General features: G+C 39.6%; 1 long non-coding RNA gene across 9 annotated transcripts in view; it reads left to right on the forward strand.

Annotated features, from left to right (window-relative positions):
* LOC103789190 (uncharacterized) overlaps positions 1 to 23,567 on the forward strand; it is a 542,478-nt gene that overhangs the window by 488,049 nt on the left and 30,862 nt on the right. For all 9 annotated transcript variants that reach the window (XR_013529722.1, XR_013529724.1, XR_013529725.1 and 6 more), the window contains 2 exons: positions 2,506 to 2,609; positions 8,256 to 8,448. This is a non-coding gene — a long non-coding RNA (uncharacterized LOC103789190). The remainder of the gene's footprint in view (positions 1 to 2,505; positions 2,610 to 8,255; positions 8,449 to 23,567) is intronic.

Raw genomic sequence — 23,567 nt, forward strand, 5'->3', positions numbered from 1 at the left:
AGCCAGGATTAAATTTTACTAATTTTACTCATATTTTGTGCTTTTTCTCTTATCATTCTAGATTTATTTCCCTTTTTGTCAGATTACTTTTTAAATAATATTTTCAAAGAGAATCTTTCTGTAGTAAACTCTGGAATTTATAGATGTTTGAGTAGCTCTTTATTTCATGCCTGTATTAAACATTAATTAGCTATGTATATCATTATAATTTTAGAATTCTTTTTCTTAAATAATTTGAAATATAATTTATTATTTTAATATGTCAAGTGTTATAAGAAAAATCTATACATCAATAAGAGAAGTTTGATGTTAATATGATCTTAGTCCTTTGTGATCTCACATTTATTCAGAAAGCTAAAATTTTCAAAATTTTGTATTTAGTGGTGTTAAGTTTTGTTAGGTAATTATTGGCTTTACCTTATCCACCTTCTTTTGCCCTCTTTTCAATCTTAAATCTTTTATTCTGAGAACTTCTTAGAATATTTCTTTTTTCTGTTAGTTTTCCCTTTTTTTGGACTGTTATATAGATGATAATAACTCATTTTGACTCTTCATAGCTCTTGAATTTTCTTTTATACTTTGCCAATCCATACCTCTTCCCAGTATATGATGGATAAATTTCTCCACCTACTATCTAAAATGCATTTGTTTCTTAAGCCACATCTCTAATTTGCTATTTAATTTAGCTATGAAGCACTTTATTTCAATTGTGTTTTTTCTCATTCAGGATTTTCAAATAGTTCTTTAAAAAAAAAACTTTTTGCCTTTATTTCAAATTGCTATGTGTTTTCATATCTCTTTGAAAATATTTACTATGTTTGGTTTCAATTGGTTTTCTGTCTAATGCTATTATTCTGTTCCTCTAGTATAGATTGTTCAAAGTATTATCTTCCTTTTATAGCAGGTAACTTAGACAATTTCTTGCTATTCGTTGTAACCTCATATTTCTCCGGAGGCATTGTTACATCAGTTAATGGGGTATACAATGAGAAAAGCTAAATTCCAGGTCTTCACTTTTGACATCCCTGCAGTGGCTTGGCTGGGCATGGTGGCTCACCCTTGTAATCCCAAAACATTGAGAGGCAGAGGTGGGTGGATTACTTAAGGTCAGGAATTCGAGACTAGCCTATCTAACATGGAGAAAACCTACCTCTACTAAAAATAAAAAAATTAGCAGGGCGTGGTGGCAGGGACCTGTAATTCCAGCTACTCTGGAGGCCGAGACAGGAGAATCGGTTGAATCTGGGAAGCAGAGGTTGCAGTGAGCCGAGATCATGCCATTGGACTCCAGCCTGGGCAACAGAATGAGACTCTGTCTCAAAAAAAAAAAAAAGATATATATGCCTTAGAATGGAGAATATTGGTATTTAATCTAGGCCCATTTACCACACTCCCAACCAGTTAATCCTGCCCCTCAGTAAAACTTCCTCTGCCATCATCCTTAGCCTGCTCTTATCTCAGAGTTGTCTTCCTCAGTTGTAATAACTGAGTTCATACAACAAGGGGAGAGGAAGGAAGAAAACTTCTAACTCATTTGCAGTTCTTTGCTTCCCACTTGGGCACCTCTAGATGCACTGGAATGCCACCTTTCAACCTAGCAGATGTGGTAAGAAGCTGCTCAATTTTTTCTTCGCAGAAATGTTGAAATGAGCAGCAGTCCAGCCAGGGCAATGTTGTGGTGAGAGAAGAGCAGATAGAAAGGCTTTTCCCCAACGCAATCCCTATCCTGCACAGCCCTCATCTTCTCTGAACTGCTGCTCCCGGCTACATCAGATTTCATTCATCTTTTCTTTCCAGGGGTTTCTCAAAGTTGCAGCATTATTTTCTCAGATTGGTCAGTCTCACTCCCTTCTTACACGTGTGGCAGATTCAGAGTTGAATTTGGGAGAGGAAGAAAAGAGTCTATGTTATTTTGACATCTTGGCAAAAATGGGAAGTCTCGATAATACTTAAATAAGAATATCTTGGAAATATCAGAGATCAGAGCTGCTAATTGTAATCATGAGAATTGAGAGTATCAAGTCTTTGTTCAAGGAAAAGGAATCCTTTTATTTGTGATTGAAATGCCTTAGAAATTAAGTCGCAAATTTTAGTTGAATGAATGAATGAATGTACTGTGTGTTTGTTCTTTTTCTCTGGAATATGCATATGTGGTGGAGAGGGTGGTGTAAATGTGCATGCTCTTCTGCTTTCATGTATTTAGGGATATATGACTGGTCAATTCCATGTGTGACTACAAGAGATGTTGAGAAAATCACTGTAAGTCTTGCTTTGAAAATATTCAACTACAGTAAGAAGTCATCTAACATTCTAATTTTTCATTACATTCTCTTGTAATATAGAGAATGTTATACAGAGAAATTACATTCCACTCATTTAATGATCATGTATTAAGTCACATGCTAACACTATACCAGACAATAGGATCACAAACATAAGATATAGTGAATTCATAATCTAATATGAATCTCTAATTTAAATAATATCATCTATACAATAATACAGATACACACAGAAGGTGATGGGAGCAAATTGAAAAGAGCCTGCAATTCCAACTACCGGAGTCAAAGAGTGGCTGAAAAGATCTCTGGGAAGAGTCATGGAATCAGGTAAAACTCAGGGTATGTGGGGATGATGAGTCACATGATGTGGCCAGAGTGCACAGAGCCCAGGAAGACGAAGGACAGGAACTTCTTAGAAAGCTGGAGACACAGATGGAGTCACAGGATAAAGGTAGATGCCATCACAAGGAATTTATATAAAACCCATAACCTAAGTTATAGAAAGTCTTAAAATCTTTGCAAGGTAACTTTTTTTCGGATGACCTAAATATACTGGATTATTTTGTGTTGCCATGAGGTCTGTCTCTTTGAAAGCCTGTGAAAACTACTGAAGCTTCTGCCTTATTCAAAGAATCAACATCCTTAAGAAGTTAACATAATGGGGTGATATAAGCATACACTATGCAGTCAGATGTAGAATCTTTGCTGATTCATCTATTCAACAAGCCAATGACCTTGGGCATATGGCTTAAACCCTCTGAGTATCAGTTATGAAATGGCATCTTAGTTCATGTGACCCAATAGGTGGTTTAAATGGGGTAGCCCAGTAGATGTATAATAAATGTAACATTTTGAAGAGAGGGCCATTTAGTATGTGGCTTACGTTATAAAATAATAGTTTAAAATCAAAAGGTTGATTCTCTAGTGATCAAAATTACTTCTTTATTATCATAGGGAGGTAATTTATATCACATATTTTTAGAAATGGGTTTGACACATTGCAGATGTTCAGTAAACCCTTGCAGAATTAATGAATGTATATTTTTTTATAAATACCAAGTCATTCTGGACTAGAAGGTCAGTATGATGCTGCCAAGTTAAATAATATAACTTATACAATTGTTTTTAAATTATTTTCACGACAGTTGTACTTCATTTTAACCCCTACTACATATATATATATTTGTTGTTGTTGTTTTGTTTTTGCCAGAGGATATAATGCCTTCCTTTTTTGTGTAACTGAGGCTGAAACAGTTCAAATTTAAATCAAAGGCCTTTTTGTGGAAACTTATTAGAATTCTTTTTGTGGTTAAGTGATCTAGCAATGAAAGCCGTGTTTTCCTGGTTTCCTAAATCTCTGGGAGAGGAGTTATTCTGCGTGCAAAATGCATTCAGCTGTCAGAGCAATGGGCTCCGGAATAGACCAACAATTTTACAGTTAAAGACCAGATGTGATCGAAAGTGTCGACAAAAAGCAGAGTCACAGGGTCAAGTGCTAATTTTTCAGATCAATTTTTAAACCATCTCTGCTGATTAGGGCAACAGCAGTATCCATATACATTGTGGGAGAAGAGAAGCTAACATAATTCATCTCAGCTTAGAAAATTTGTGAGGCATTCTTGATTCATCCCTTTTTTCCCCTGCACATTTGAAAACATTTTGGAGGGGAACTGTGGGAATCATCTTCCCCAGAACACTGGCAGATCTTTTTTAATTCCATTAATGGAAGGTTGGTGCCAGTTCAAAATGCTTTGTTAAATATTATCCTAACCGGTACCCGTTTCCAGCATTCCATGGGCACAGAGTTTATAACCCAAATCTCTGCAAACGTGTTAAAAGGTAGGAGTCATTTTTCTTTTCTTTCATCTGGTGGTTATCTGGGAAGTTCTGAACTCATAATAGTTGCTGAATGGTGCTGTCCCGCATGAAAGAATACAGAGAGGGAAGTTCCAGCTGTTTTTTTTTTTTTTTTCAGTGTCACAGGAAAGAGCTGTGGTTCTGGATAATTTCCCATGCTCATTCTTTTTAAAATGAGGAATCCTGAAATTCAGCTATAGTATAAAATTACTCAAATTCCAGTTTTCTTTCCAGAAAATGGACAAAGCAGGATATATTTTTCATTGATAAGTAGGCAAAAAAATTGTTTCTTCCCAATCTTGAATTTACATTAGTGTCTATGTACCATCCAATAATCTCACATGACTTTCACCTCACATGTGTGCACCTGGACAGGATAATACAAAAAGCTAGATTCACTAGTCCTGGGAAAGCTGCATGAGACCTGAATGATTCTCAGGAGGAAAAATCAAGCACACTAAAGGTGAAGTCCTTCTGTTGCTTTTATGAAAGAAAGTTCCACAGGGGAAAAATTTATATCTAGGCCATTCTTCCATTTAAGGCCACCACCAGCTTTATTCATTTGGATAAAGATGCAAAGTAATTGTTAAAACTGAAATTTTAGGCCAGGCATCACCATGCCTGTAATCCCAGCACTTTGAGAGGCTAAGGCAGGCGGATCACAAGGTCAGGAGTTCGATAGCTACCCAACTAACATGGTGAAAACCCATCTCTATTAACAATACAAAAAAAAAAAAAAAAGTAGCCAGGCATGGTGGTGCATGCCTGTAATCCCAACTACTTGGGAGGATGAGACAGGAGAATTGCTTGAACCCAGGAGGCAGAGGTTGTGGTGAGCCAAGATTGTGCCATTGCATTCCAGCCCAGGCAACAAGAGTGAGACTCCATCTCAAAAAAAAAACAAAAACTGAAATTTTAGAACATTACACCTGTTCTTTGGCATTTGTCTAACCAATTTGCTGAGGATATAGTCTTGTGTGATCTCCTCCTTTATGAACAAATGTTAATGCATAATGAAGGTGAATAGCAGTTCTAATCTTACATTGGATTCCTTATATCAATGCCACTGGCCATGAAAAGCCTGAGCTATTGAATGTGCAGTGTTAATATGCAAGGTCAGGGAGACCCATGCTTCACTTGACATTAAGCCTCCAACCTTATTTGGGGAAATATTCCTTACCTGATAGCATGGCATACCACCTTTTCAAGTAATACAAACAATATTTAGAAAGGGGATTTATTGCAGAGAATACAGTATGAACAAACATGGGATCTGGATTATGTAAAACAAAACTGAGAATTCATCAATATTCCTTTCTTACAGTTTAATCAACCAACTACATATATTCAGGTATAATATGAGATGGTAAGTATAACGCTATTAGGATGAATGGGGATCGATGGTGAGTGCAGGGTCAGCAACCCAGCCCGAGGATGTTGAGACTACTTAACATAGAAGACTCATATAAGCTAGCTCTTACAAGATGAATAGCAGTTTTTCCAGCAGAGAAGGAAAGGAGAGTGTGGTGGACAGATTGACGACCCCAATGACCTTGCCTTTGTATAATTCCCTTCCATTGAGAGTGCATGACATCTGTGGATATAATGAGATATTACTCCCGTAACTGCATTGTATCTATGGCAAAAGAAATTTTGCAGATGTAATTAAGGTCTCTAATCAGTTGAGTTAATGAAAAGGTGACTATTTGGGTGGGCCTTATCTAATCAGTTGAACACTTAAAAGGTCTGAGTCCTTCCTGAAGTCACAGAAATTGAAAGTGTGAGATGGTCTATGGTGGGGACCCTGTGACAAGGACCTGAAAGTAGCCTCTGAGAGCTGAGTGCAGACCCCAGACAACATCTAGCAATATCATGGGAACCTGTGTTCTATAGCTACAACAAGGACATTAATTCTGCTGAGCATCTGAAACTACTTGGAAGCAGATCTTTCCCTAGTCAAGTCTCCAACTGACTGACATCTTGACTTCAGCCTTCTGGAATACCAATCAGGGAACCCAGCTCTGCCTGGCCTCAACCTCTAACCTACATATGATAATAAATGGATGCTGTTTTAGCCACCTAGCTATTGAGTGGGTTTTTAAAGACTCTATAGCAATAAAAAACTAAAACAGAAGAGAATCCGACAGAGAAGTAGTAGCATGGGCTACCTTGTAGGTGCGAAGGTACACAAGGAATGTGGTAGATGGCCAGTGTCCTTGGCGGCCAGACATCTCATGTTGAGGAGTGACAGGACATGAGGTGAAAAGTCAAGTTAGAGCTACTTTGTGAAAGACCTTTTAAGAAGAAGCATGACCAGATTTTAAGCACGGAGTACAATAATTAGACCTACATTTAGAAAAATAAGTGGTAGAAAAGTAATTGAATTGGAGGAAGAGCGTGTGGAATACAGGGAGACCCATAAGAAAGCTGTGGTCATAGTCAAGGGAAGAAGTGCTGAAGGCTTAAGGTCAGGCTGAGCCATAAAAATGCGAAAGAAACGGGGCTTCGAGGGACATCTTAGTGACCACGCTGTTAGTTCTCAACATTATTTTAAATTTCTCTGAAAAACAGTAGAGCTGTGGATCTTCTGGCTGGTAACAAAACCTCAAAAAATCATCTGCTGGTATATTTCAAATATAAATAATTCATCATAAGCTAAGAAAACATCAAGTTGCTCAAGTGAAAATAAGTAGGTATAAGCAAAAGTACATAAGGAGGCATAAGCAAAATATACATAATTATATATATATATATATTTTTTTTTTTTTTTTTGAGACAAAGTCTTGCTCTATTGTGCAGGCTGGAGTGAGGTGGTACAATCTTGGCTTACAGCAACCTCTGCCACCTGGGTTCAAGCAATTCTCCCGCCTCAGCCTCCCAAGTAGCTGGGACTACAAGTGTGCACCACTACATCTGGCTAATTTCTTTGTATTTTTAGTAGAAACAAGGTTTTGCCATGTTGGCTGGCCAGGCTGGTCTCGAACTCCTGAGCTCAAGTGATCTGCCCGCCTTGGCCTCCCAAAGTGCTGGGATTATAGGCATGAGCCACCACACCTGGCCAAGCCATATTTTTGCTTAATTCTTTTTTTGTTGTATATAAGTTCTATGATCATAGCATAGTGATTTGGTTGATCCACAGCACTATTTTAAGATAAATAGTAAACTATATATCAAATTGAGATACATCTTTTATCTTGTCTAGCCTCCTGCTTTTAGACAGGCAAAATATTATTATTCACATGAAGTAAATTAGGTTAAGAAGGCCAACTAACCTGTCACCAAGCCATCACCACACTCGAGAAGGTGACTAGAGGCTCATTTTGCAGACTCCTGCTTTTTCCCATTACATCATCAACAGCAGGCCAGGCAAGTGACCGCACTGAAGAATCTGGGAGACACATTAGCCACAAGAACAGGGCTACAAGAGAAATGACATGGACGGGAATTTCCAAGATGAGTCTGGGAATAATGCAAGCAATAACAAGCATTTTCATTTTTAACTCTCTGCTCTATTTAAATCGAGTGTATATAGTCTACTGTATATTTTTATCAAACAAGAAAACATCTCATCTTTTAGCATAGAATCATTAGCCAGCTTTCGTTAAATTCTAACAGCTTTACAAAACAGACTCAGATTCAAATTTAAAGAACTATGTTCAGTTTTTCTTTTTTTCTAATTAACTCAGAGTTGAGATTTAATTGTGCGCAGGGCCTTAACAACACTGCTGTGCTTATTGGCATAATCTCTAGAATCCAGATGTTGCATGTACACACCATCATAACTGTTACTCTTATGTCTTCCTGCAGCATTTTTCTTTCTTGTAGCTGATCTTTTGAAAAGCTAAACCTCATTATTTTAGGTCCTTACCTAGATGAAACATTTGCTTTTGCACTTCAATGGTGTCAGAAACTCCGTGATCGGAACAGAGCAGGGTAACCCATGTGACGGGGCTTTTTCCAGGCTTCCTTTGAAGTCACTAGGAACAAGGTGCAAAGAAGGGACACTCTGTATGTGGAAGGGAGTGATAAGGATCAACATCCTATACAAGGGTGAAAATACGTTCACTTCTGAAGATAATATCTCTCTGGTTTGCATTTACATTCAATGTTTGTAAGGATCCTGGAGAAACAGCACAGGAGCTGCGCTTCGGTTCCCTGATGAATTGAGCATTTGTTGCCCTGGAAAAAGAATCCATCCTGTGGGGATGTCAATGGCGGGATGTCAGTGGCAGCTGAATGAAGACCAGAAAGGATGAAGAATTGCAGATCGAGCCCTGGCCCCAGTTGGATGTGATTTCAACCAAGTGTGGTATTATTTTTCCTTTTTCTTTAATGGCCTTGTGCTTTTCTTCCCTGTTAGGATGTGGGGTAGAGCACGTTCAACCCAAGCCTGTGCTCTTGGGATGCCTAAGAAGGGCACAGTAGGCTCCCTACTCTCAATGTGTGGCATTTTCCTGGGGCTCCACAAGGGCCAGTCGGTGTTGTTTGTGGTTTTTCCAGGTGTTGCTAAGTTCAGTTTCTCACAGAAATTCTCTAGAAACTTTAGAAAGGTTTCTTTTTGGTGGATCATGCTATTCTTGGGGATGACTATGGGATTTATAAGAGAAGTCAACATTTTGGACCAGGTTTCAAGATGAAGCAACACAATCAGCTATAATCTGGCCTAACCCTAACAGAATATTACATCACCATTAACTTGGGAATTTCATGTTTACATGTTTAGGCGTAATCCTATTTAACCCCATCAATTTGGCCACACATGGGAAAAGCTCCCATTCACTTTCCTGCAAGCGCAGTCTGCAAAAGGAGCTGTGCTCAATGTCCGCATTGCCTTTGAGTCCACATGCCTTTAAGGCAATTACAACATCTTTCCCCAGTTCTGACCTCAGCACTGAGACAGTTCTGCCAAGATCCCACAAGCTGCAGTCCCCTGGGCTTGTTGCTGAGATCCTGTAAAGTCATTCCATTGGCACAGCTACAGAAAGAGCCACACCCAGGACACAGCAGGCCCAGAATGCTCACTCTCTGCCCATTGTCCCAAGCCATCAAAAGAGAACACATGAAATCTAGAATCCTCAAAGAGAAGAATAGGGGAGGAGAACCATAGCACAAATGGGCAATGCTCCGCTCATCCATTAATGTCCCACATTGTGTCATCTTTTGGAAGCCGTATTCACTCCTCCCTCACCCCCACCCTCTGTTTGTTGACATATAGTTTTATGATTTCCTGTGTCACAGAACTTACTACACTGCATTGTGCTTACACATCTTTCTCCTCCACTGGACTTTAATCTTCTTGAAGACAGCAATTGCCCTGATGTATCTAATCAAGTAACATTTACTGAGTGCCTACTGTATACCAGAAATTGTTCTAGGTATTGAAGACACAGTTGCGAATGAGGTAGGCAGGGTGTCCACTCTAGAAGAACTCAATTCTGGTGAGGGAGACAAATATGTAGGCATTTTTTCTAAACACTTTTATATTCCCAGATTCTAACACAATGCAGATTGTATAGTCAGAGTATGAATATATATATATATGTATTAATTTTTTAAATAAGTGAATGAACCTATAACACAAGATATTTACAAGGTACCTTTTAAGCATGGACTAAGTACTTCCAATTTTCTCTGCAACACTGTATGGAAATATTAGCTTCTTCACACCTGTCTGCAGGCTACTGGAGGACCCACTAAACTGGTTGATAGAAACGTCACAAAGTTTAGGACAACCCACAGGGATGGCTGTGGCGCCAGCCTGTCACCCTGCCCAGTAGGCATATCTGAGAGGGTTGTATGCCCCTGTGTCCAGGCTGGAGCAAGTGGCATATGAGTGTCACCATGAATGGCAAGGGAATGACAAAGCCCACAGAGAAGCCCCTACTGTCACTCTTGTGCCTTGCTGGGTTTCTAACATTCAAGATCCGAGTGCCAACAGAATGTTCCCATATTCTGGATGCCAGCCCACCCAACAGAACTTGAGGCTCTGCATTAATTGAGCCCTTTCATTAGGAGTGATTCATCTTACAATCCTTCAGAATCCATGTGCCATGACTTCTTGTCATAGTGGACATCTACATGCTGCCAGCATCTTCTTTTGAAATCTGCCTCTTGCTTTCTCCAAGTGACCCAGATGGGGCTGTTAATAACCATATGGCTTCCTTGTCACAGATTTGGTAGGTGTGGAGGGGACACTGACTTAAGAAGTCTTTTTCAGGAACTGTTATGGATTCTGGAAGAGTGACTGTGCTTTTTCCTCTGAAGCCATGATATCTAGGGAGATATAAACAGTACTTATAACGTAATCAAATAAAATTATTTTTATTTTCCATTATCCCTTCAAAATTTCATCAGACTTAGATAAAATTTTTTGTTGGCCAATTTTCTGATGATATGTAGGTCCTAGAGTTACTTGAAGTCACCAATACAGTCTCAATTCAGAAATTACAATGCTGAATCCAAAATGTTAATGACAACTTTAAACTTGATTTAAAGTAAAATACTTTCCTATTACCCAACTTAGGCCTGGTTCAGACTGGGAGGCAGCAGGGTATAGGGGTGGGGAGGAGTGACATGGCTGACTTTTTTTACATTTCTCTACTTTTCCTAACGGCTCAACTCCCAAGCTTGTTAAGTAGTTTCTGATCCCTTTGGGATCAGAGTTATGTGTGAAGAAGAAGGAATGCTAGCAAGTGAGGAAGATCCCTACTTAAAATGATTCTCAACTAAGCTGGCTTCATGCTATCCGAGTAGCAGATACTTACAACCATCTCTACCTCTTGCAGGCACTGTCAAGTTACCTTTGAATATTGCTAATATTGGAAAGCTATTTTTTGTTGTTCTTCTTATCCATCTTGATGAATTTCTTGTGAGTCCTTCTGCAGAACCTAAGAACACACCATTCACCTCCAGTTCCTTGCTGTTGGGGTTACCCCCACCCCGCTTTGTGACCTTCTTGGGCCAGACCCAGGTTGAGTCCACACTGGCTCTTCTCTTACCTGGCCTTCCTCTAGTCCATCAGAAACACTGACACATCTCTTGTGTCAGCAAACTCTGCAAGCATCAGTCAATCTTAGTGAAGCTCCTCTACCCTGCTTCCCTGCTGTCATGGTGTCTGTAGCTTGCTCGTCTGTGACTTAGACATCAGTTGTCTCTATTTCAATTTAGAGAGTTCTCAAAGATGAATCCTCACTGGGCTTGAAATGAAAGAGGTAGCTCACATAAAGAGTTCACAACAGGAAGAAGAGTTGCACACACACACACACACACACACACACACAATCTCTTAAAAAAATCCTTCCCCTCTTCACAATTGCAACTTCTATACACCCCATCCCTTTTTAAAACCTTCATCTGTCAGGAGAATCCAAGAATGATTAACACTGGCTCTCTGTCCTTTACTTTGTAAATTCTGCATGGCATAATCTGGCACTGGAATTCACCTTTATTTTACCTTGGTGGCTCACTGGAAACAGCTTGAAAATGTTGCAGATAATTTGGCCTAGAGATGTCAAGGCTCCTATGGAGAGATACTATTTGAAAAGACAGAGGCCTAACAGTTCAGAGACAGAAACAAAGATTTGCCCTCTATCTGGCACCTCCTGGGGCCCTACATCTAGCCAAACTTGAAACTGGAATGCCTCTATGTCCTCTCATATGACCACCTTCTTCAGCCTCTGTCGATTTGCATTAGTTTTCTATTACTCTTACTGGAAGGAGTCCTTAATGCCCCCATTCCTTTTCACATAGCCTACGAGCCAGGTAGGCCAGACCTATCTCTGACTTCTGAATTTACCCCATGCTTTCCTCTCTCCACTCTTGTGTCTCAATGTTTCCTTTTCAGGGAATACTCAATCCCTTCACCCCACTGCATGCAGTCCCTTATGCAGCAGAGAGGGGAAAAAAATAACTACTTTCATGTTTGTACCTGAGTGGGAACTCACACACACACACCAAGCAAAATAATGGGTTGATGACTGCCTTATAGGATATAGGGAATGCCAATAGGGAATCTCAGTGGTAGCTGATTCTTTGAATAGCAAAAGAGCTTACCAGGCTGTTCTGTTAAAAGTTGAGGACACTAGCTGGGTGTGATGGCTCATGCCTTTAATCCCAGCACTTTGGGAGCTGAGGTAGGCGGATCACCTGAGGTCAGGAGTTTGAGACCATCCTGCACAACATGATGAAACCCCTTCTCTACTAGAAACGCAAAATTAGCTGAGTGTGGTGGCGTGTGCCTGTAATGTCAGCTACTTGAGAGGCTGAGGCAGGAGAATCGCTTAAACTTGGCAGGCGGAGGTTGCAGTGAGCTGAAATTGCACCACTGCACTCCAGCCCAGGTGACAGAGTGAGAATTCATCTCAAAAAAAAAAAAAAAAAAAAAAAGTTGAGGCCACTGAGTCTGGTTTGGGAGGAGAGTATTCAAACATGAGAAACTTAAAATGGGATAGAAATTGAGAAGTTAGGGGCTGAGAAGTGGAGAAAAATGTTGAGTCAAAAGGAAGAAGTTTCTGGAAGACAAGGGAAAGATAGAGCAGGAACTCCTATTCATCACCATTTATTCTCACCTTCCTTTGTAGTAAAGAAATTGGGATAAACAAGCCACCTTAAGGTTAGTTTGGTCTTTTGACTAAATTCTCACTCAGGAAATGGTGGCAAAAGTAGGGTGTCCCAGTCCTGAGCCAGAGCCAGAGACAGTAGGTATTCTCTTCCCCTTTCATGCTGGCTGTAACCACGAGGGATTGCCAGCCTTGGCCATGTGAACAATATAAGGCCCAGAGATCAGCAAAGCAACAACTCACTAACAACCAGGTCCCTGAATGATGATATGAAGCAAACCCAAAGGCTATCCTAGAAACCTTAATTCAGACTGCTGAATTAAGGTTTTTATTCAGCAGTCTGAAAAGGTTTCCAGGATAGTCTTTGGGTTACTTCATATCATCATTTTATTTGTGAGAGAGAAAGTTTTTTAGTTCTTTTTGTCATAACATCAGGAGATGTTTTATTGTTTATTACATCAGACTTTTCTTACTTTAGCTGTGGCCTCAGATTAATGGCAAGTGGCACCTTAAATAGAAAGGTTAGTAAGATATCTTCTGTGGCTGAAAGAACCAAGGAAATTCTTTATAGTACTGCTATAAAGAAATACCCCCAAACTGGGCAATTTATAAAGAAAAGATGTTTAATTGGCTCATGGCTCTGCTGGTTGTTCAGGCTTCTGCTTCTGGGAGGCCTCAGGAAACTTATAATCACAGCAGAAGGCTAAGGGGAAGTAAGCAGATCTTTGCATGGCCAGCAGGAGAGGGGGACAAGGAGGAGGTGCCACACACCTTTAAAGAAGCAGATCTTGGGAGAATTATATCACAGGAACAGCAAGGAGGAAGTCCACCCCCATAATTCAGTCATTTCCCACCGGGCCCCTCCTTCAACACTGGGAAGTAAAATTTGACCTGTGATTTGGGCGGGGACACAGAGCTGAACCATATAAATGTATGGTATAAAATCTAAGAATCTGCCACTTCTGTGCCATGTTGCAACTCTTCTTGGTGATCTTAAAATCTGAATATTGAACAGCTTTATGTCAGTGGTATCTTGAGAAACTGAGGATCACACTGATGTAGGGCTGGGAAAAAATGGCTTAAGAAGATGAGACACAGAAGAGACTGAGAAGTCAGTGGAAGTAAGACAGTATAGGAAATGGTGATCAAAGGACACATAGACCCTTGAAGACCTCTGAGGAGTTCATGTCCTTTGTAGGGACCTGGATGAATCTGGAAACCCTCATTCTCAGCAAACTTACACAAGAACAGAAAATCAAACACCACATGTTCTCACTCACAGCGGGTGTTGAACAATGAGAACACAAGGACACAGGGAGGGAAGCATCGCACACTGGGGTCTGTTGGGGGTGCTAGGGGAGGGACAGTGGGGGTGGGGAGGTTGGGGAGAGATAATATGGGGAGAAATGCCAGATATAGATGACGGGGAGATAGAGGCAGCAAACCATGTATATACCTATGCAACAATCCTGCATGATCTGCAAATGTACCCCAGAACCTAAAGTACAATTAAAAAAAAAATACCTCTGAGGTATGCTGAGGAAGGGCATTTGACCTTGTACTATATGCCAGATGGGGATTCAGCGAATTTTCTTAAATAATTGAAAAATACCCTCAGAATGTTGGGAGATGAGATCAGACAGATGATAGACACTTAAGTTACGTCCTTCTCTGTTGTTTAAATCCTCCTTGCATTTCAGGGTTCAATTCACATGTCACTGCCTTAACAAAGTGGCACAAAATGTGGCATCGGCACTCTTGGATCAGCATGAAAAGGGATACTTTGGGGGTTTTCTACCCAGTTCTATGAATAGTATGCCTGGTCCCTAATGGGCAGCCCTGCATAGCAAATACATTCAGCATTCAGCTTTGCATCATTATAAATTTAAAATGCAATTTATGAAAAGAGTCTTTTGCTCAGGATAGGTTTGTTTCTGAAGTACCATCATGGTTACCATCAGAAGGTATTAGAATGACCATGCCTTCATCTTATTTTCTTTCAGTAGAAATTTGAGCTTTCATTGTACCAAGGGTTATGATACGTACCTCCCATCTGAGGGCGTACTAGTCTAAATCAATGTCAGGAAGATGACCCTGAATTCCTAGACCTCTCCCATAGATGTGAGATTCTAAATACCAAGTTTCTGAGTTCCTTTCCCCTCTTTCAGGAAAGAACTTCCAGTTCACCTTCCTCAGCAGTGGAATAAGTGGCTCAAAACAGCAACTACTGATGAAAACTCAATTTCCAAACACATTCCATGGCTTATTTGAGGAGGGAAATGTTCTTTACCTTTTGAACTTTCAGATAGCTGGCAGGAGGAAATGGGCAAGCCTTTTATTTGTTAATTAAACAGGAAAAAATATCACACCCTGGACTGGCTAGTCACCAAAGTCAGGAGTTTCTGAAGAATCACTTCACAGACGGGAGGCTGGACGACAGATACAAAGCCCAGGCGTGGTGCTCATAAAGGTGACACTTTTGGTATCTTCCTATAAACCAGCAGAAGCCAGGGCTTCCGGAAGGGAGTGATGAGGAGGAGTATAAATGATTCATTTACTTTGTGTACCATAACCTTGCACCTTATTGACTATAAATCAGAATCGTTTGAAAAATCACCACATCCCTTTTCTGTCTGGGCCTGTAAAATGACTTCCTTTAATCCAGCAGAGAGATGCCTGTGGTTTCAGGGCTCTGGGATGTTCCATGCCATGTGCCACATGCATGTGGTTAGTTAATGACCTGGGTGTCTACTGAGGTTTGTGACCACGGATTGTTGCAAAGCTCTACCTGACTCCATTCTTCTCCTGGAGAAGATGAGAACATTCTTACCATATTAGTCATGCCGAGCCCCCACTTTTTTTGAATACACAGGAAATGTTTCTCTCCAAGAGCACATAATTTGGCCAATAGCAGCTTCCTAGGTTCTGAACAACTTCACCACCTATCATGAGTTCTCCAAGATAAAGTTTGTAGTAGCACAGTTTTAGCGGTGGAAATGTCACCACGTTGCATAAACTCAAGGCATGCTTTGGCATTCAGTCACTCTGCAAATATTTATTGAACAGCGTTCACTGGGGTCAATAGGATGAACGGGATAGCAGTTATTTCTCCCTAGAATTTCCCCATGACACACACCAAATCACACAGGCACTATTTTGTTCTTAAAGGAGCATTTTAATATTGAATTATGGGCAGCGGTGCGAGCAGCACCTCTCTTCTTATGTGAAAGGGATGAAGATTAGAATGGCCACAAAGTCGGACATGAGATCGAGATGGCTGCTATTTAGGGACTGAAATTTACCCCGTTGGCATCAGGAAAAACAGCTGCCGAAGCCAAGCTCCCAGTGCTAATGAATTGGCAAACAAGATCGTGTGCAGTCCTCCTAATTAATATTTTGTCATTTGGAACCTGACTACAGCCTGCCAGACAGGAAATCCAAGTCTGAAGCTGTATGCATAATTCAAAAGAGCCAGTTAAAAAAACAGAAGGTAGAGGAAAGAGTTGTCATAGTCTACACAAAGCCAGTCAGTTTGTTACTGGGTAAAGATTGGTGAGTCATCTGTGACAGTCAGTTTTAGGTGTCAACTTGGCCAGACTGTGGTACCCAGCCACTCAGGCAAACACTCACTGAGGTGATGCTATAAAGATATTTGGTAGATGTGTTGCTGTAAAGCTATTTTGTCGTCATCTACACTCAGTTGACTTTATGTGAAGGAAACTATCCTGGATTTTCTGAGTGGAACTGATCCAATCAGTTGAAAGGCCTTAAGAACAGTTTCTCTAAAGAAGAAAGTCTACCTGTGGAATGGAGCATCAGCTCCTGCTCAGGAGTTTCTAGCTTGCTCTATGGATTTAGAACTTGCAAATTTTTCTGTTTTGTTCACTATCATATCCCTAGTACCTGAAAAATAGACAATCCATTAATATCTATTGAATGAATAAATAAATGAGCTTAATTTCATGGTAAAGTCAACCAAGTATGTGAGGTGGTATTAGTTAGATAAAACAATTGATTTACTAAATTTTAATTTTTTGCCAGGTTCCCCCACCTACCCACACACACAGATACTCTCTCAAATGTACTCACTTGAGATCAAACCTTGGTCAGTCTTTCTCCCCTCCATTTTTCTGCACAGTGGACATATTGATCACATTTTCCCTATTGAGAACCTCTCTTCTCTCACAATTCTGCACTGCTCATTCAAAACTCCATCTCTACAGTTACCTTTTCTATGAATTCTTCTAAGATTTCCTTAACAGAAGTTTTCTCAGTATCTCCTGAAGGCCTCAAAGCATGTGTCATCTCTGCTGTTTATGTGACATATAGCATTGGTTGCCTCCTTCTGCAACTTCATATCTAATAGGTTGGTCCATAAGTAATCGCAGCTTTTGCATTAAAAGTAGGGGCAAAACTGCAATTACCTTTGCACCAACCTAATAAATGCCAATGCATTCTGAGGAGATAATCTGTGCCTTATTCATTCCTGACTCCCTGCAGCAGCTGCTCCATGATGGCAGATTTCTAACTCACATTTGTCGGAGAAATGAGTAGATAGATATCCTTAGTTACCTGCTTTTTCAATGAAATGAAGGAATTAAAGAAAAAGGAATCAAGAGCTGAAAAACTGAGAAACAGAAAGAGGAGAGCAAAGGCTTTCACACTCTTATCTGCTCAGCCTCATCTCCTTAGCCTATCACCTCGTGTACTAGAGTAAGGTCACAACAAGGAACAAGATCCAATGTCTTGTTTGATAAATGGGGTTTCCATTCTAAGAAGGTGTTTTTGTCACTAAAATATTATAAATGGGAAGAAGCAGGAAAAAGAGAATCAAATTTGCTTTTACCTTTCTTATCCATACCTGTTTTGCATCATAGCATTTATCACCATCTACCAGCACGTTTATCAATGCATTGTCTGTCTTTCCTACTGGAATATAAGATCTGTGGAAGTGAGGACTTATTTGTTCACCACAAATTCCCCAATGCCTAGAAGAATATCTAGAAGAAATAAGGGCTCACTAAGTATTTTGAATGAATGAATGAAATTATTTAATCAAAGCAGTGAGTCATATCAGTGTTTGTTTTGCCAGGTTTGTTTGCTTTTTCAAAAGAGGTTCTCCTTCCATAAGTCTGATTGCAAAGCATTATTCAGTCACAGCCCATTTATTCTAGGCACGTAGTCTTAGATATTTCAATCGCAAGGCCATGAGGCAGGATCCTACTGACTCCTACATGTATAGACACAGATGTCGTGTCTTGCATATTTTCAGACTTTGACCAACTATTCTTAGGAAAATTTTTAAAGATTTCTTGTTCTGGAAAGCAATTAGCCAAATAACTTCAAGCCAAATTCTGGAGATGGATGGTGCTTGATGGTTGCATAACCTGAAAATACTTAATGACACTGAACCGTGCACTTGAAATTGGCTAGAATGGTAAATTTTATATAATGTATATTTTACTACCGTTAAAAAGTAAATAACAAAGAAATGAATTAAACAAATTTAAGCCCACTCGTATTATGACTTGAGCCATTTTTCTTCTATGTAAAGTAACCAGCTAAATATTCAGGCAGTAGGATTCTCTCATCAAAGTGAACAAGAAGCAAATCTCCCTTGCTTCCCTTTCCCTAAGCTGGAATTCATGTGCCTTTCCCCAGTTTGACCCCAGCCTGAGATATAGCATGTTATTGAACAATTACTTGAATTTTCAAAACAACATAACTATCTACAATTACAGTCCCTATATTGCATCCATTTATTTTCCAAAACCTCTTGAACAGAGTACTGCTTTATATCACATTTATGTTCAATAACACGAGTATATAGTAGACTTTGAAACAGTCCATAATTTTACACTGAAGGCTGCCATCTGAGGGAATCTCAGCATTCTTCCACTGTTATTTATTAGTTCCTATATTTATTGCTTTTTCAAAACTCAGAAATACTGGTGAAATTATACAACAGCTTAATTAAACTTCAAATGTGTGGTTCTGATAAGCCTGGCACAGAGCCATGGCATTCCAAGATTCTCAAATAGCATAATCTAATTAATTTTTTTTCTAGAACACAGAGGTCATAAACACACAGTAATCTGAAACACTTAGTGTCCTGCCAGCTGGCATCTTCTCATTTCCAGTTTCCCTGCACTGTAATTTTGCTGCCATTTGTGAGAAACTGTGGATTTCTCCGCTTTGGTAGATTGTATTAAGTTACATGCTATTCAGTTGAGGTATTTTTTAATGAACTAATTACATGTTAGTTAATAACAGAACATTGCTTCAACAGTCAACTGTTGAATATCACTTTTAAAGAAATGACTTCGATTTTACAGTAGGAATGTCTGGGAACAGGACTGACCCATAAAAACAGCATGATTGCTAGTAGTGAATTATTGAGTCGTAAATACATATATGAATATTGGATATCATTATTATTAGCAATAACAGCATCAACAACAAAGGCATCTGTGAAATTCACAGTTTTTTTCTGCCAAAATAATGTTTTCCATTAATGTTGTCCATGCCTCATTTTATCAGTGCGCAATAACTGAAAGACAATGAGACGTGCTAGGAGGGCCCGTTGCAAGACTCCAGTCCAATGTCTGGCTATGCGGGTGGTAGAGGTGATTGTCCTCTATGCTGTTCACTTTTAAAGTTTGCTCCTAATTCTTCCACATCTAATGCTAGATCTGATAAATAATCATCTCTTCAGTGTGTTCAGATCAGTGATGATTTTGTAGGCACTGATCCTCTTTCCTTTATGGCAACGTTGGTATTTCTGGATGTGCTGGTTCTGGACCTGTTTGTCCTCAGATCCATTTCTCACCCTCCCCTGCTCTGCTTTGCTTTTCAGAGCTGGGTTTCCCTACATCACTGGCTTTTCTCTGGACTCATCCTATGAGAAAGAAACATTGGTAGGAGGTTGGAGGTACAAGAAATGGAGGGAAGGCCAGGCCACTTCTCTTTCTGCCTCTCATGACATCTCCGGGCAGCAGCTGCCACCGACCTAGTAGGCTTCCCCCACTTCATGTGTCCAGCACAGAGGTAGTAGCGTCTTCCTGCCACTGCTAATTTCTGGGTTGTTCTAGGTCTTTCCCACCGACCTAGTAGGCTTCCCCCACTTCATGTGTCCAGCACAGACGTGGTAGCGTCTTCCTGCCACTGCTAATTTCTGGGTTGTTCTAGGTCTTTCCCACCGACCTAGTAGGCTTCCCCGACTTCATGTGTCCAGCACAGAGGTAGTAGCGTCTTCCTGCCACTGCTAATTTCTGGGTTGTTCTAGGTCTTTCCCACCGACCTAGTAGGCTTCCCCCACTTCATGTGTCCAGCACAGAGGTGGTAGTGTCTTCCTGCACTGCTAATTTCTCAGTTGTTTTATTGACCCATTAGGCTTCCTAGCTCTTCTGTCACCAGTATAGCCAATTCCCTGCATTAAAGTCCTACTGTTCTAAATATGCAATGGCTTTCATTTCCTGGCAGACTATGACTGAGATTTCAGACTAAAAATCAGTCTGCTGAAGCTATATCCATTTTTCTTTCATTTCAGATGCTTATTTGTCATTTATTGGTTACATCTTTTTGATGTAGAATTGAATGAAATACTTTTCTTCGTCTTTTAAATAATACTTTGGATTTGGGAGGAGAGAGAAAAGTATAATGGGGGATGGGCAGCTATTTATAAGGTACTAGAATTTCTTTCTATACCCTGGGGTTCACTGTTCCTACACAGCAGGGCACAAATTTTTGTTGAGATCACACACACCCAGGCACATGATGTCATCTTGCACATTGTGTTACAAACAGGTTTAATAATGCATTGTTGCATCTTAAACCCTGTGATGGAATGCTCTGCTCCTGCAGCCAAACTCAGGATCCATCTGGTAGACCTGTTAGTCAACGACCCCAAGAGCTCAGCACATTTCTCCCTGTTGACATAGAACAGAAATGACTCTTACAGACTTAAGGCTCGGTTTTAAAACTCAGCCATGACGTCATTAGTATGAATGTTTTCTCTTTGTCTCTTCTTTCTCTACCTCTTTTTCTTCCTTTCTCCTCCTCCTCATTTCTCTATTCTCAAACCTTACCTGAGATCAAGTAGCTTCAAAAATTATATATATGCTATAAAGTTGGCATTTTTTCATAGACCAGGCAATTTGAAATCTCTTCTATCCCAGTCCACCTAAGGGCTTAGCAGTTACAGAGAAGGATGCGTCGCTGAGACAAGTTGGTCCATTGTGGGATACACATGACTTTTAAGGTGGCAAAAATATACTCTTCATACGTCTTAATTGACGGTCACCACTTTTCCAGTCTAAAAACTATATTGTTCTTGATGCTGCCGACAATGTGTTAGCCATAGGCAGCATTTCCTGAATTCTCCATAAAAGTGCTTACATCTCTTTTGCTGCTTGTGTGTTCTTCCACTGGTTTCACTGAAAAATCTGACACTGTTCAAAGTCTTTCACAAATGTTACTTTCTCCAAAAGCATCCCAGATCCTCTAGGGAAAGAAAACAGATTAAACACATGCATACAACTTGCCCTAAATCAATATTGTATAACTAGATGTATGTCTAGATACCTAGATAATCTTCAAGGAAAAGAACAAGAGAGAGGAAACAAATTTGGAAGCTAGAAAGCAGAGAATTAATGGTAAATGACTTTAATACCCAAGGAGTGGAACTACTAAGTAGCAGTAGGCAAAACCAAAAAGCAACACAGATTTATAATACATGATCCCCAAAGGCACAAAATTCGGCCTCATCAGGTACCTTGAGAAATGGGAGTGAAGGAGAGTAGATAAAGAAGATTAACTCAAAGTATTTTTGTTTTTAAGAAATGGGCAGAACAGGCTGGGCGCGGTGGCTCACGCCTATAATCCCAGAACTTTGGGAGGCTTAAGTGGGTGGATCACAAGGTCAAGAGATCAAGACCATCCTGGTCAACAAGGTGAAACCCCGTCTCTACTAAAAATACAAAAATTAGCTGGGCATGGTGGTGCATGCCTGTAGTCCCAGCTACTCGGGAGGCTGAGGCAGGAGAATTGCTTGAACCCAGGAGGCGGAGGTTGCAGTGAGTCAAGATCGTGCCATTGCACTCCAGTCTGGGTAACAATAGCGAAACTCCGTCTCGAAAAAAAGAAAAAAAGAAATGGGCAGATCATCAGATTCCTAGCTCACTATGCCAGGTTGTCCTTCTCCAGTTTATTGTCCAAAATGCATGAAACACCGAATCTTAAGTGGCAGCAGGAATTATTGATGGTGTAGATGTCTTCATGAAAAAAGTCACTTTATGCATACTGTAAGTATACACCTTAGCTGTCTGTGTCCACTTTGCTACCAGAACATTAGCTGCCAGGCAAGAAGTAAAAAAAAAAAAAAAAAAAAAAAAAACAACCTTCTATGGGAAATACTTATTTGCTAAAAAGAAAGATATAAAGGTATTGACAGCAGAGATTTCTTATTAAAATTGTCCAGCCAAATCACTCTATAGTGAAACTGACAATTCACAGTCCCCATTCATGCACCCAGAACATCAAATCAGCTTAAGACTGACCTGCCCTTAATTATAAAATGACCAGACATTTGAGGAAAGCTTCAAAAGTGGTATATATAGAACAGAAAAGTAACCTTTTCCCCTCATGCACACGCATCACACAAAAAATCTTGATTGAAACAAAAATTTGCAGAGAGAATAAAACTTCAGTAAGTCCTAAGGCTTTTATCAATATCATCAGAGAGATAAAAATTAATGTAATCATGTAATAAAAAGCAGATTTTTAAAAAAAGGAGCAAAAGAGAAAGGAAGTTGTAAATAGAAGAGAAAGATGTGAATATAAGAGGACCCATACAAGTGGGCCAAATTTCAAAAAACAAGCAGTCCAAAAAGAAATGAGAAGAGGAAAGCATCAAGTGAAGCTATTCAAGAAAAGTTTCCAAAATTGAAAGATACATTGAAACAGCCTACCAAGTTCCCAGAAAAATAAATAAAAATAGACTCGTTCTGAGGCAACTCATTGTGAAATTTCAACAAAGAGAAGATCCTGAAAGTTTCCATGATGAAAAAAACAAATAGGTCACATAGAAGGGATCAGGAATCAGAAAGACTCTGGACTTCCCAGAAACTCTGAAAAAAAATAAAAAAATAAATAAATAAAGCAACACCTCCAGAGTTCTGAAAGAAAATTATTTTTCAAGCTAGATGTATGAATGCTCACAAACGATTAATCAAGTATGAGGGTAAAATGAAGAGATTGTCAAATCTGCAATGTCTCAAAAATTTCTTTTTCCATTTCTCCCTTGAAGAAAACTAGTGGAGCATGTGGTCATTCAAAGAAGATGGTTCACTAAAAGATGTGAGATGCAAGCAGGACCCAAGACTGGAGAACAGCAAAAGGAATCCTCAGGATGTCTGGGAAAAGAAACCCCCAAATAGAGCTATGCCCCAGGTACGGAACAACCACCAGTTTGAGCAGCTCAGAAGACTGGGAGAAAATCTGGAAGATGAAATTAATGGCAATCTAATGATCCTGAATTTTTAAAGAAAAGATTGAAACAAGTAATACAGTGTGTTGGGTTGAATTAGTGATAAATACATATATAATAAATTTACAGATAAAAATATATTAATCGTAGGGAAAATACAAAGACATACAGGAAAGGAAAAGCAACCATATTTTATGACTCACCTGGGAACACAGTTTTCATAGCCACAGTAACAGAATATTAGCTTTAACCAAAAACTCCATGTTATTATATTGGGAGGATGAAGAATGAAAGGGTACATGTGTATGGTCAAAAACAAGGGAAGGGGGAGTTAAATCATCTTCCATAAGAGAAAATCAATAGATAAAGTCTAAAACTGAAAAA

The sequence above is a fragment of the Callithrix jacchus genome, chromosome 19 (genome assembly GCF_049354715.1).
Source record: "Callithrix jacchus isolate 240 chromosome 19, calJac240_pri, whole genome shotgun sequence".
NCBI classification, from domain to species: domain Eukaryota; kingdom Metazoa; phylum Chordata; class Mammalia; order Primates; family Cebidae; genus Callithrix; species Callithrix jacchus.